At 37.6% G+C, this 14,562-nt stretch overlaps 1 non-coding gene across 1 annotated transcript; it reads left to right on the top strand.

The window, feature by feature from the left end:
• The first annotated feature begins 6,418 nt into the window (after positions 1 to 6,418).
• On the top strand, positions 6,419 to 6,525 carry LOC131746648 (U6 spliceosomal RNA). The gene has a single exon (XR_009332604.1). It is a non-coding gene; the product is annotated as a U6 spliceosomal RNA (small nuclear RNA).
• Positions 6,526 to 14,562: the final 8,037 nt, after the last annotated feature.

Below are 14,562 nucleotides of genomic sequence, written 5' to 3'. Positions count from 1 at the left end.
AAGGCCATAAACTGACAAGCTAGAAAACAGGAGAATAAACAAAATTAATGACATTCCAATATGCTATGAAGTGGATAGATTGGTGGTTACTGAGAGGAGTCCAGTGAAAACGGACTCCTAAACTAGCAGGGGGAAAGCCAAGAACTAAACTGATTTGCATTGCAGAAATGCTTAAAAAGCCAGGAATTAGCAGGACCAGGTTCCTCTGGAAATAGAAATAAAAGTAGGGGGAATGTTAAAAAGGAATATTAGTTGAAAGATAATGAAGAAATAGATAGCTAAATTTTATCTCTCACTCTATGCTGCTGATTGATTATCTACTCCCTGCCTCCCACAAAAGACTAGAGACTTTTTCTTTGTAGAGGGTAAAACAGAGGGTCTGTGATCTCAGGGTCATCAGTCACAGTTGAATGTGGAGTACTGTACCAAACATGGGAGAATGTGAGTGTGCGAGGCCTAAGTCCTCTTACCACAGTTGACTCCAAAATACTGGCAGTTAGGCCTAGACCTTCTAGGCAGGAGATTGGAAGATCCATCTCTGGGGATCAGACTAGTCCATAAATAAAGCTAAAGATAACAATTCAGGGATTCCTTAACAAACAAATCAGCCATATCATTTCACACTCGAACTCAGAGTTGACATGCTCAAAGCTTTCAATCAGCTTTTAGTGTCCTACTCTGAAATATAAGCAAAAAGGCAATTGAGTACCAGAAAGTTGAAGGAATCATATAATAGAAAGATTAAAAACAAAATGAATAAATACAAGAAAGAAAGTTTGAGGAGATAGCAACTAGGCAAGGAGAAAAGAACTTAAATACAAGAGAAGATATTACATTTATGAAACAAGATGCTACATAAAAATAATATTCTGATAGCAAAACTTATTCTTTGGAATGAAAATCATGGTAGCATAAATGAAAATCTCAACAGAAAGCTTGGATGATCCAGTTGAGGAAATCTTTCAGAGAGTAGAGCAAAAAGAGCAAGAGCTAGGAAATTAGAGAGAAGGAAAAAAAAAATCCAGAGAACAAGTCCAAGAGGTCCAACTACTGAAAAATAGGAGTTCCAGACAGAGGGAAATAAGAAAACAATTGTGAAGGAATTAACAGGATGATTTACAAAAATTTCCCAGAACTGAAGCTCATGAGTTTTCAGATTGAAAAATCTCACTGAGTATATATGACCAGGGATGAAAAAAGATCATACCCAGGCACATGACCATGAATTTGCAGTAGAGACAAAGAGAAGATCCTATAAACTTCCAAAAAAAAAAAGGGAGGTCTCATACAAACAATCAAGAATCAGAATGTCTTTTGCTTTTTCAGAAGCAGTACTAGAAGGCAGAAAGCAATGGTGAAATGGCCTCACAATCATGAAGGAAAATTATTTCCAACCTAGAATCCTATACTCAGTATGCACGTAGAGGGGGGGAAAGAGACATTTTCAGACATGCAAGGACTCAAAAAATTTGTTTCCGTTATATATATCCTTTCTCATGAACTTAATGAAGGTTGTGTTCCATCAAAGCAGGACATCTGTTGTAGGAGAGAAGTGAAAGGAATCTCCAAGATGTTTGTCAAGGGAGATCCTAGGACGATAGTTATGCAACAAGTCCAAGCTGGAGTAGGTCAGAGGTCCTCGGACAGAAATATTTAGGAAAATGAAATTAATAGTATACATTAATAAATTTAAACACCTGACAGACTGACTGAATTAAGGATTAGAAAATTAACTAAACTTAAATGGAAATTATTAACTCCAGAGAAAGCAAAACATTTTGCAAAAATGATCATAGTTGACTACTGTTCTGAAAACATATATACTCATAAAAATATAAACACTATACACTTATCTAGTCAATATATTGTGATGATGAGGAATGGGAACTGACTGTGTGTGTATGTGTTTAATTGTGATGGAGTGAGGGAAGACAACAGAGAATACCTACAACTGAAAGAACATGATATAGCGATACAAGCATGTTATTTAAAGTATGGAGGTACATATGAAGAAAATCACCTACAGTTGAAAGTCGTTTTCTTTGGAAACAGTGGGAGGCTGAGGACTCTTCTTTGTTTTAAATATCTTGTAAAACTTCTTGATTTTTTTTAAAAACAAGGACAAACAATTAATTGATAATCACAGCATTTCAGAGATATTATTTAGGACACTGCAATAGTAATTTTTTTTTTTTTTTTTTTTTTACCGTGCCTTGTACATAGTGAGTACTCTCAATCGTATTGACTCTTAAAATGTGTCAGAAGTTGCTGTAACAAGTCATTACTAGGCTGTAATATCCTTGAGGTCAGGGCTTATTTCTTTTCTTTCCTTTTTTTTTTTTTTGCGGTACGCGGGCCTCTCACCGTTGTGGCCTCTCGCGTTGCAGATCACGGGCTCCAGACGCGCAGGCTCAGCGGCCATGGCTCACGGGCCCAGCCGCTCCGTGGCACGTGGGATCTTCCCGGACCGGGGCACGAACCCGTGTCCCCTGCATCGGCAGGCAGACTCTCAACCACTGTGCCACCAGGGAAGCCCCGGGATTATTTCTTATACATTTTTATAGTTCCCTCAGGACATAGTGTAGGATCATTTGCATTTTACTTGTATTAATGTGTGGGATTTTGCATGTCTTAGTCTCATGAAGAACTAAATCAAATTCCTTCATATTCTTAGTTATAAACAATCCTGAGTTGAATGTTTAACTTTACAAATAGATCTATTATTTTCAGTACTGTGAATCTAAGCTCTGCATTGCAATCAAGAAATCAACCAACAAAATAATTATTATGGGCAAGACATCACATAGTTCTTTATTAGCAATATCACATTCTCTAGGAAAAGAATCTGAGAGGTTGCTCAAGGTCACCCAGAGAAATAGGCAGTACCATCTCTGCAAATCAAACTATTTGCCTAAGCCAAACTTTTGTGATAAACACACTTAGAGTAGGTGTGAGAGAAAAGTCAGAAGGGTTTATCCCACTTGAGATTAACAGGCAGTGTAGTTTCTCTTCAACTAAAGTGTTGATGGATAAAAGACAAAAACTGGTGTGTAAATTCAGCTTTCATTTTGTTGAAAGGGGATTAAAAATAGAAAGGAATTCTATTTAGGTTTAGACAGTGAAGACTGAGATATAGAAAGAACTTTCATAAAGGAGTGGGATTGAGATATTTTTTCCAACTGAAGAGTCCCAGTTATGAAGCTGCCAGAATAAGTATCTTGCTTGCTTGCTTGTATTTCTGGTATCTTGATTAATCACATGGCTGTCCTACATCAGCAGTTTTTAATCTATAAATTAACAGCTCCAGAGAGTTAATATGAGATTATCCAGACACTATTTAAAGGGCTGGAGATCAAGGAAACAAAGGAGCCTCTTCATAGGGGTATGTGAGTACTTTTCTAGTCCTTAGGTACTTGGTAATTTCACAAAGTAGATATGGTATATTTGTCAAGCAAATCTCTTTCAACAGATTCTCCTCCTCTCCATTTGTTCCTTCTCATTGTAAATGGAGCTTATATTCTATACCTCCATTAGGGGGCAGTTATTTTAAGTAGAACAATTCTGCTACTTTCTGTTTCCTGTATTAATGAAACAGAAATGGTTTTAATGTATTAATGGTTGTTTCCTGTATACAATCTTACCTTGGACATCTTAGGTTAAAAAACAAAAAACAAAAAACCCACAGAAGAGCATTCCCAGGAATTCAGGGACTATAAATATAATTCAGAAAACTTTTGAAAAAATGGCATTTAGGAAAGAGTAAGTGTAAGAAAACTGCATTAATAATTACCACTTAAAAATCTGCCATGCAGGGCTTCCCTGGTGGCACAGTGGTTGAGAATCCACCTGCCAATGCGGGGGACATGAGTTCGAGCCCTGGTCTGGGACGATCCCACATGCCACGGAGCAACTAAACCCAAGCGCCACAACTACTGAAGCCCGCGTGCCTAGACCCTGTGCTCTGCAACAAGAGAAGCCAGTGCAATGAGAAGCCCGTGCACCGCCATGAAGAGTAGACCCCGCTCGCTGCAACTAGAGAAAGCCCACGCGCAGTGACGAAGACCCAACGCAGCCAAAAATAAATAAATAAAATAAATACATTTATAAAAAACAAAATCTGCCATGCAGAAGATAACCACAAACTAAAAAGGACTCATCTATTAGCTTCTATAATTTTAAATTGATTTTCAGAGATATATCTCCTAGATAAAATCGAAGGAAGCACTCTGCATTTTTAGCACTAAGTGCTGCAAGAGTAATTCAATAATAACACTTTGCTATACTTAACACTGTTCTATACGTTAAAAAATGTTTTTTCTCATATATATTTTGAAATAGTGCAGGTATTATTATCATTTATAGATTGGGGAAACTGACACATGAGAATTTAAGTGATACCCTCAAGACTGCACAATTACACAATGAAAGGCAGGACCAGAATTCTTGGTCCATTGTTTTGTTGTTTACTATCAGTAAAAACTGTATCTTTGATTAACTACAGGCATTCCCATTTTATAGTTCAGTACATGAAGACGAGACAAAAAATCTCAATGGGTTTGTTCCAGGTCATTCTGTAAGAGAAATGAAAAGCTACAAAAAAATACATGAGCACTGACTTGAAACCTTTGCTCAAATCACTTGATCACAATAAACGTAAGAGTGAAGGCCAAAGGGTTATGCAGAACTCATTGTCCATTATTCTTCTTAAGGTTTGTCCTCAATAAAATGTTTCCATTCAAATCCATTTCTTCTTGGCAAATACTTATCTCCTCTAGAAATATTAAAAACAAAAGAGAGAAAAAATTTTCCTGGGTAAATAATGGAAAGGGAACAGTCCATTGTGGTGGACAAAAGTCAGAAGGATTAAAGTTTTTACAACCTAAATATAGGATTATGTTTGTCACATAGCTGTAAAAGTTATAACAGGCATAAACTATTTTGTGGCCAAGTAATTAAGATGGTATTACAGTAACATGCTGTTAATATGACTTTTAAAACTTAATTTTAAATCAAAGAAACTACTATATACCAGACAAACGGTTGCCTTAGTGTTCTTAAATACATAATATTAGAGAATTAAAAATAATTTGGATTCTGTAGTGGAAATGGGTCATTATTTGGGCCACCTGAACTGCTTTCCTATATTTAGAGAATTCCTCACCGTGTAAGTCTTGGTGGTGAGCAAAGATGCCTCCCATTATGGAAGTGGAAGATGTCAGATAATCACTTTCTCTCCCTCCCTTGCAGCTAAGGTGAAGGCATGTGACCTAGGCTTTTCAATCAGACATCTACTGGACTTTTGACTCAACCATGAAGATACAAGCAACAGTCTCTCTCTCTCTCTCTTAACCTACTGACAGGAACAATTTCTGCAATTTCTACGTTTCCAACGTAGAGGTGGCCAAAGGGTAGACTGTGTGGTCTAGTGCCTGATGTCCATGGAGCTGGCTGCGGTGGGGGATTGGGGGGATTGGGTAGGGGGAGACCATCTTCTCACAGTTTGCCTAGCACTTACCGAGTTTTAGCATGGAAAACTCTGAATCTCTGGAAACCATTCAGCCCCAGGAAAACCAGGATGGTTGGTTATTCTAGCCAACTTCTTCATCAGATCAGTTCTGTGGGTGGTTTATTCCTCCTGCTTAACTTCAAGTCTAGGTTTTCAAGCCCTCCCAGCAATTCTGTAAGCCACCCAATATCATTTTTAAAGATTAGGGAAGTATAACCCAATGTCCTTTTAATCCACTATTGATCTGTTTAAATCGGTGAGAGCTGGTCTCTATTACTGCTACTAAGATCCTTGACCGAAACAGACACTTTTGTGTGTCAGCAGTTTGGAAACCTGCATTTCATGATGACCCTATGAATCACATCGATTTGATTTGGCTCATAGGGATATTACAGACACTATTTGATGTTAGTGAATTTTTTTTTAACATTTTGTAAAGTGCTGCAAAAGCATCATTAATGATTATTCTTATTGTATTTTTGAAATCCTGAGATGTTTCTGATGGTCGAGTGTCTTGTGAACCATTTTCCCTTGGTGATGAGATAAACAAACATTGACAGAAGTAAAGTTGCTGACAGAAAATATTTGAATTTCCCCACTCCATCTCATCCTTTACCCCCAAATTTATGAATACTTATTTCTCCAGATGAATAATTTTTAAAGCCCCCCAAAATAGAAGCAAATGGTGACCTAAAAATATCTCTGCTCATTTATTCATTTTTGGAGCATATATAAAAGTTCTTTGTCGTTTCTCCTGATAGTTAGACATCCCTTCTGAACATATGCACTTCTCATTCAGCTTCACCTTCAGGACATCTTCATACTCCTGCACTCTGATTTTTCATCCTTTGGAGAGAAAACCTTCAGTGAGGATACTCCTGTTCATAAAATGGTCATTAAAATGTTATTATAGTGCTTACTTTGACAGCATATATACTAAAATTGGAATGATACAGAGAAGATTAGCATGGCCCCTGTGTGAGGATGACATGCAAATTTGTGAAGCATTACATATTTTTTAGACTTATCATAGTGACCATTTCAATATATATGAATATATATAATTACTATTTTGTACACCTGAAAGTAATATGATAGTGTATATCAATTATACTTCAATTAAAATGTTATTACATAAACAGTACATCTTTATTAAAGAAAAATAGAAGATACAAGAAGACAAATAGAAAAGGCATCCATAATTCTGTCACTGAGAACATTTTGGTATATATATATTTTTTGTAAGCATTCATGTCTACAGCTATAGAATTTTTAAAAATTAGAGAGGTCAAACTATACATACTATTTCAGAACCTACTTTATTATTAGTATTATGAATTTCTTCCCATGTATATGCAATAGATATTTTAAATGACTGCACATTTTACAATGTATAGAAGTATCATCACATTCATTAATTAACTCTTGGACATTTTCAGCCTTGTAAACAATACTATTAAAATTGTATATCTATCCTTGAACATTTTTCTGATTATTTCCCCAAAATAAATATTAGAAGTAGAATTTTTACATCAGTTGCTCTGCTCATTTTTGAGATTTTTCTTATATTTTTCCAAAGTGCTTCCCAGAAAAGTCATGGCTTTTATGCTCCCACTAGTCATCTGTGAGACTACATACTTCTACCCTCAACAACACTGAGCATTATCATTTAAAAAATTTTTTATTTATTTATTTTTGGCTATGTTGGGTCTTCATTGCTGTGTGCAGGCTTTCTCTAGTTGTGGTGAGCGGGGGCTGCTCTTTGTTGCGGTGTGCGGGCTTCTCATTGCAGTGGCTTCTCTTGCTGCTGAGCACAGGCTCTAGGCTCACAGGCTCAGTAGTTGCAGCGCACGGGCTTAGCTGCTCCGCTGGCACGTGGGATCTTCCCAGACCAGGGCTCGAACCTGTGTCCCCTGCATTGGCAGGCGGATTCTTAACCACTGCATCACCAGGGATGTCCCTGAGCACTATCATTTTTTGAAATTTTTGTTAATTTGATAAACAGAGATTATGTCATTTCTTCTTTTTAAAACTATCTGCTCCTATAAAGACGCCCATTTTCCTCAAAGTGAATGTATGATATTAATCACTTCATTCTGTCATGAAATACAAAGAAGTAAACTAAAATTCTGAAAATGTATCATCCCCTCCAAGAACTGTCATTATTTCTTCTGTCACCATCACCCAGTTATTTGATTTTCACAAATTACTTCCTCCCTGAAATAGGTTTCTAGTTGATTTTCACTCTTTTATTCCCTTCTCAAGTCCTTAGATTTTTAAAATTTATTTTCTCTTATCCTATGAAGTACACTATTTTAAATACAGGCACTTAGGAGTTTATACCTTGTATAGGAAGAAGTCAAGCAGATAGTACCAAAATGCAATTAACCTAATCCATTTTCTCTTTAGGTTAAAAGTATTGTCTCCCTTTCAAAAAGAAAGAACATCTTTTGTCTTTTTCTTCTACTTGAGGACCATATAAACTATTAAATAAAATAGTTACAATGCTGGTATTTGTCATAAGGTGGGAGTTTAGAGGAAGTATAATCAGTGTCTTTGCAGCAGTATTTGCTGCCTGTTTCCCAACTGCTTCACTGATTTTGCTGACCCTCATGTCCACTATTGCCTCAAAATCTATCATCACCCACTTCTAAAGCCTACCTGGTAGGCGTTGCTGGCTGCTGTTAATATCTGTCACACCAGAGAGAGGAGAATGGGCGAGAAACTCTTCAGGAGATCTTAGTTGGCTTCTATATGTTAGCTCTATTTTTAACTCTCTGCAATCAATGTTGATGACATTAGACATTTGCTTAATCTCAGGGCTGTCAGTCACCCTTTCTTTGGCTTATTCCTCTCACACCTTAGAGCCATCCCCCAAACTACACCCTACGCTTAGAGTGACCATATGCTCTCTTTTTCTGGAGAGTCCCAATTTCAAATATTCTGTCGTATTGCCAAATCAGATGTCAGACCATATGCTTCATATTTTCTTTGGGGAAATATATTCACCTATCTATGCATCAGTTCCCTAAAAACTCTGCTCATCAGGATTTCTATTGTTTTTGCTAGACAGTTTATGGAAAATGTTATTAATCCAAAATACAGCTCAGATGTCTTCTCCTATGGGAAGCATTCCTTCAGAGCCTTCCTTCCTTAGATGTCGCTCATATGTGCTCCTAGAGCTCTCTAGTCTTCCCTCTGTAGGGCACACCCCAAACCTCAGATTTCCCTCACCCACTCATTAAAATCGCCTTCCTTGGTATATTTGGGAAAATGAAGGGTAAGAGGTGTTGCACCACATCTATTACGGATTTACCCACATGCTCTCTGCTGCTCAGAAAGGCATTCTCTGTCCAATTAGAAAACACTCTTCATTTTTCTGCTGCTAATGGATTGTTTGAATCATAGAGTAGAGCCCACAGCCTCCTTCCCCCTCCTGATAGTCTGTGGATCTGAGTATCTCTTAGCAGCACATTTCCCCACCTTGCATGTTTCAATCTTGAATAATACCATGGAAAAGGCATGGGGGTTTCAGATGCACTTTCTACTCTACATCCAGCTGCATAGTCTAGGATCTAGAAAGAACTTTGGTATTCTAAGGATTTAGGAGACAATCATCAGTTAAGGCACACATACACACATTGATCTCCCAAGGACAAACGTCAATTTCCAGAGCAGAATTAAATAAAATTGTAGAAAATACAAACTAATCCTATATGACTGAAAGCAAATTAGAGGTTGATTAGGGCAGAGGTGGACAGGGAGAGGCAGGAGGGAGGGCTTAAAAAGCGGCAGTGAGAAAATTTAGGGTGGGGCTTCCCTGGTGGCACAGTGGTTAAGAATCCACCGCCAATGCAGGGGACACGGGTTTGAGCCCTGGTCCAGGAAGATCCCACATGCCACGGAGCAATCAAGCCCGTGCGCCACAACTACTGAGCCTGCCCTCTAGAGACCTTGAGCCACAACTACTGAGCCTGCATGCCACAACTACTGAAGGCTGCGCACCTAGAGCCTGTGCTCTGCAAGAGAAGCCGCTGCAATGAGAAGCCCGTGCACCTCAAAGAAGGTAGCCTAGCCCCTGCTTGCCACAACTAGAGAAAGCCTGTGCACAGCAACGAAGACCCAACACAGCCAAAAATAAATAAATAAAATAAATAAATTTATTAAAAAATATATATATATTTTAAAAAAGAAAATTTGGGGTGATGGATATGTTCATTATTTTGATCATGGTAATAGTTTAACAGGTCATAGTTTCATATATACATATGTCAAGAGGTATCAAATTGTACACTTTAAATATGTACAATTCAGTCTACATCATTTCAATCTTAATAAAGCTATTAAATTTTGGAGGAAAAAGAGTTAAAGGAGGCTGTCTCCATGCCCTCACAAAGGCCTAAAAGTCTTTCTTCCACATAGGTGAAGGGTAAGGCATGTGGCTTTCAATTCAGGTAGCCAGGCTTGGGCCAGGTACCTGGCCTAGCCTTCTGATGATGCCCTGGATCTCTTCAGAGGAACTTTTTTTGGGCCAGCTGAGACTCTTCACTGTGACTTTAAGTGGAGCTGCCTCTTACTCCTCCTTCCTAGATCCTCACTTGCTATTCTGAAAGCAAAGATAAGAATGGATGGGTTGAGGCTTCTGGCCCTGTGCAGATGAGGAAAACTATTTATCAATTGATTACACTGAATGGAGTCTATATACTTTAAGATTGAAATTGTTATTTTCATTTGTTTGATAAGCATTTACTGAGCACCCACTAAATGCAAGATGTTGTGGACATATTGAGCAAGTTCCCCACACCTTGAATGTGGGCCTTGTGATTTACTGTGACCAATACAATGTGGTAGAAGTAATATTGTGTGCCAGTTCTTAGCCTAGGCCTTAAGAGCCCTTGTATGCCTCTACTTTCATTCTTACAACCTTGACAGTCCATGGGCTGAGCCCAGGCTAGTCCGCCAGAGGATGAGAGACATATGGCTCAGCCCCCCCACCCGCCCAGCTGACAGCTTGCTAAGCCCCAGAAGCAGGACCTTTTAGCTGCCAGGCTCTTGACTGCAGACACGTGAATGAGTCAAACTGAACCAGAAGAGCTACACGTGTAATCCCAGCCCAAATTGCTGACCCATAAAACCGTGAGTTAAAGAAATGGTTGTTTTAAGTCTTACACACACACACACACACACACACACACACACACACACACACACACACACACACACACTTCCTATTCTTACTGTTAGTGCTTGAGTGACAGTCAAATTATTTAACCTGATTGCTCCTCCGTTTCCTCATTTTAAAAATGACTATAAAACATACCTGGCTCATAAGGTTGTTGTTATTATTAAATGAGATAGCATTTGTAAAGTGCCTTACCTAGTGCTGGGCACATAGTATGTATTCAGAATATGGTGGTAATGATTTTTTTTTCCTTTTTTTTTTTTTTTATTTTGCAATGATTTTCCAAGTCAGGACTCATCTCAGGGTCTTCTTCATAAAAGGAACTCAGTAAATGTGACTATTTGGGGGACCTATAGTAAATTCAATGAGTATTCTGACTATAATCTTCTTAAGATAGTACCATATATTTACCTAAAAGGCAGTAAGAAATCATCACCTCTATCTCTGTGATTTTAAAAGCAAACAGACAAACAAAAAAAATCTTAGTTGTCTTCATTTCCTTGAAACTCAGGATTAATACTGAATTGCTCACTTCTTATCTTCTTGACCCTATCAACAGCATTCAGTACCAGCTGATCATTCCTTTCTCCTTGAAACATTATCTTCATTTGGCTCCCTGTACACCCACACTTAATCTGATTTCCCTTCTTCTCCACCAGCCACTCATCTGCAGTTTCCTTTGAGAGTTCGACCTTATCTTCAGCCTCTAAATGTTGAACTGCTCTAGGGATCAGTCCTTGGTTCTTTTCTCTTCTCCATTTCTATTCCCTCTTGTGGTGATCTCTTTTAGCCTATGGCTTTAAATATTGTCCCTATATACTGGCAATCCCAAATTTATATATCTGTTTCATGCTTCTCTCCTGAACTTCAGTCTCATAAATCCAACTTTGTATATCTAAGTGCCTACTTGACATCTGTATTTGGTTAATAGGCACCTGGAACTTTATGCATCCAAAAATTAACTCCTGATTCTGTCCCCTTCTATTTCCTCCTAAAATTTTCCCTATCTCAGAATGCAACAACTCCATCTTTCTAGTCTTCTCTACCGTTAGAAGAACCTAAAATGCAATTCTCCTGGGGTATTTCCCAATGTTCTGCTTCATATTACACATAGCAGCCAGGTGTGAAGAAGGGGAGATGAATTGTGATAGTTACAACAATTCTCAGAAGTTGTCAATCTCAGCTTGAGCCCATTCCGTGATCCTCTGCCTCTGCAGCAAAATTTCCCAGTCCTACTTTGCTTTTCCTTCTGGTCGTTCTAGGTGTCAGGACAGATACTATGATAAACTGATTAGTTTTAAGGTGATATTTTTCAACAAGGTTTGTGTCCTTAAAAAATCTTCCTCTTTATTAGTGGGTTTCCCTGCTGGTATCTTATAACAAGCCACTTTTCCTTGCTGAATTATTCCAAGATAATATGTACATATTAACAGAAACCTTCAGTGTCTTTAATTCAAAGCATAAACATTAGCCACCAGAGCATGACCAGTTGAGAATATATTATCGGGCAAGATAGTTTTTGGTACCAGTCAAAAATATCGTACTTGGCCATCTACTTATATTTCTCATAAACAAATTCCCCCTCTCCGTGGAGGCTAGTTCTGGCTCAGAAGTATCGTTTTAACATTATTCTATCTTCTTTCCTTCTTAAGAGTTTCATATGCACGGAGCCTAATTCTTTTTCTGGAAGAGTATTCCTGAATGAAATGTAGTCTCTTCCCTTTTTCATAGATTTATCTAGAGTCTGGAAGATTACTCAAAAGAGGGGTTAATCTGCATGGGTTGGCTTACATTGCATAAAATTTCAAAATTATTTTCCATCTACTTTCTTATCTAATTCCATTACTATCCTAATTCTAATACTATTTTATCCCAATTCTATTACTATTATTACTATTGTATAGTTACCACCACTGCCTTTCATCCCTGCCATGAGCTGGGACCACATCCTTCCAAACTGATTATTTGTATAGCTTCCTAACAGATTCTCTGACTCCCTATTCTTTGCTCTGATTCATTATGCATTCCTCTATTAAAAGAAACAAACCCTGATTATCAAATCTGGACCACTTTTTCTTCCTTTAATCCTTTCCCTTTTGCTTTGTATAAGACTTTACAATTTTCAAGGAGTTTTCATATTTATTATATTGCTTAATTCTTATAATAGCCCTGTAAAGTATTATTAATCCTCCTTTAACAGACAAGGCAGCAACACATGTAGAAAGTAACGTTTAGCTAAAAAAAATCACATGGGCAATGTATATCAGATCTGCAATTCAAACCCAGATCTTTTTAAAAATTATAGTTGATGTACAATATCTTATAAGTTACAGGTGTATTATATAATGATTCACAATTTTTAAAGGTTATACTTCAGTTATAGTTATTATAAAATATTGGCTATATTCCCTGCATTGTACACATACTCCCAGATCTTCTTGTTCCAACTTGAGCATTTTTAAAAATAGAGACGCTTTTTTATTTGACCCAAACTGAATCATTCAAATTCTCCATACCAGGAAATTGGAAATGGTTTACAGAGACTCTGATAAGTTATTGGGAACTAGTGCTAGGAGCTAGGGTGGGCTTTTTCCTATGTGCATGTTCTGGTGTTTACTTCTCGGAGGATCCAAACTGACACACCAGGGTGGAAAGAAAGAGAAAAGAAATAGACAATGAAAAATAGGAATGAAGGAAAGAATAACCTTGGTTCTTAACTTTCTGGTTCCTGGTTCCACACACTTGTGTGGCCCAGATACACTTGCTACCCATTCTTGAATCTGTGAGAAATTTCTTTTTAAACAAATTCTGCTTTAAACATTATCAAGTGGATTTTTGCTCTTGCTGCCAAATGATATCTAAAACATGTTATTCTTGGGAGTTCCCTGGTGGTCTAGTGGTTAGGATTTGGTGCTTTCACTGTCGAGGCCCAGGTTCAATCCCTGGCCAGGGAACTGAGATCCTGCAAGCCACGTGGTGTGGCCAAAAACCAAACAAATAAACAAAAAACAATAAACCACTAAATCTTAAAAAAAATGTTATTCTTTCCACCCATTTTTCCCCTTCTTAACCTCCATGTCTTTGTTCATGACATGCCTTCTGCCTGGAAAACTTTCTTATTCTATTCTCTCACTTTCAAAATTCTGCCATCCTTCAAGTCCCAGTTGAAATACCATGTCTCTATGTCTTCCTTAATGACTTCTTCGTTCATTCCTGGAATAAACAATCACTCTGTGTATCTATAGATTAAATTCATATCAACAGTATAATACTCATTATAAACTGCTTTATAGAATTATTTGTGTGTATGTCTCATCTGGCCTACTGTTGAGGAAACCTCTTGAGCATAAAAGCATAGCATATTAATTTTTTTGTCCCCCCACTGAACCAACACAAGGCAGTTGTTCAAGTATTTGTAAGAGGATATACAATGAATGAATATACAAAGACCTTGACCCACGCAGTTCTAAAAGGGACTGAGGCCTAAGGCACATCTGGATGTCAAAGGTGGAGCCATCTGTGATATACACCCAACTATTCTCACAAAGTCAGTACCAATGGATTTTCCTATTGGCTTATACTATGTTTGGAGTGAGATAATAAAATTACTGACCTAATAGCTATTTAAACTGTTGATGCCTCAGGACAGAACAGAGGTGAGATGAGTCAAAATGGTAAATAGCCTCCTAGATGCAAAGGGAAAAATTTAGCCCAGAATTTCCTAAACTGCATTCAGTTCTGAGATAAGAAACAATAGCCATTTATTATAGAGCTTATGGTTGTATAGTGAAAATATTGATGATGACAGTAATATTGATTTCTGAATTTATTTAGTATTTGTATCAATAATTCCTGCACACAGAAACAATATTAA

Source organism: Kogia breviceps, chromosome 1 (genome assembly GCF_026419965.1).
Source record: "Kogia breviceps isolate mKogBre1 chromosome 1, mKogBre1 haplotype 1, whole genome shotgun sequence".
In the NCBI taxonomy this organism is placed as follows: Eukaryota; Metazoa; Chordata; class Mammalia; order Artiodactyla; family Physeteridae; genus Kogia; species Kogia breviceps.
This window is presented reverse-complemented; position numbering and strand designations above follow the sequence as displayed.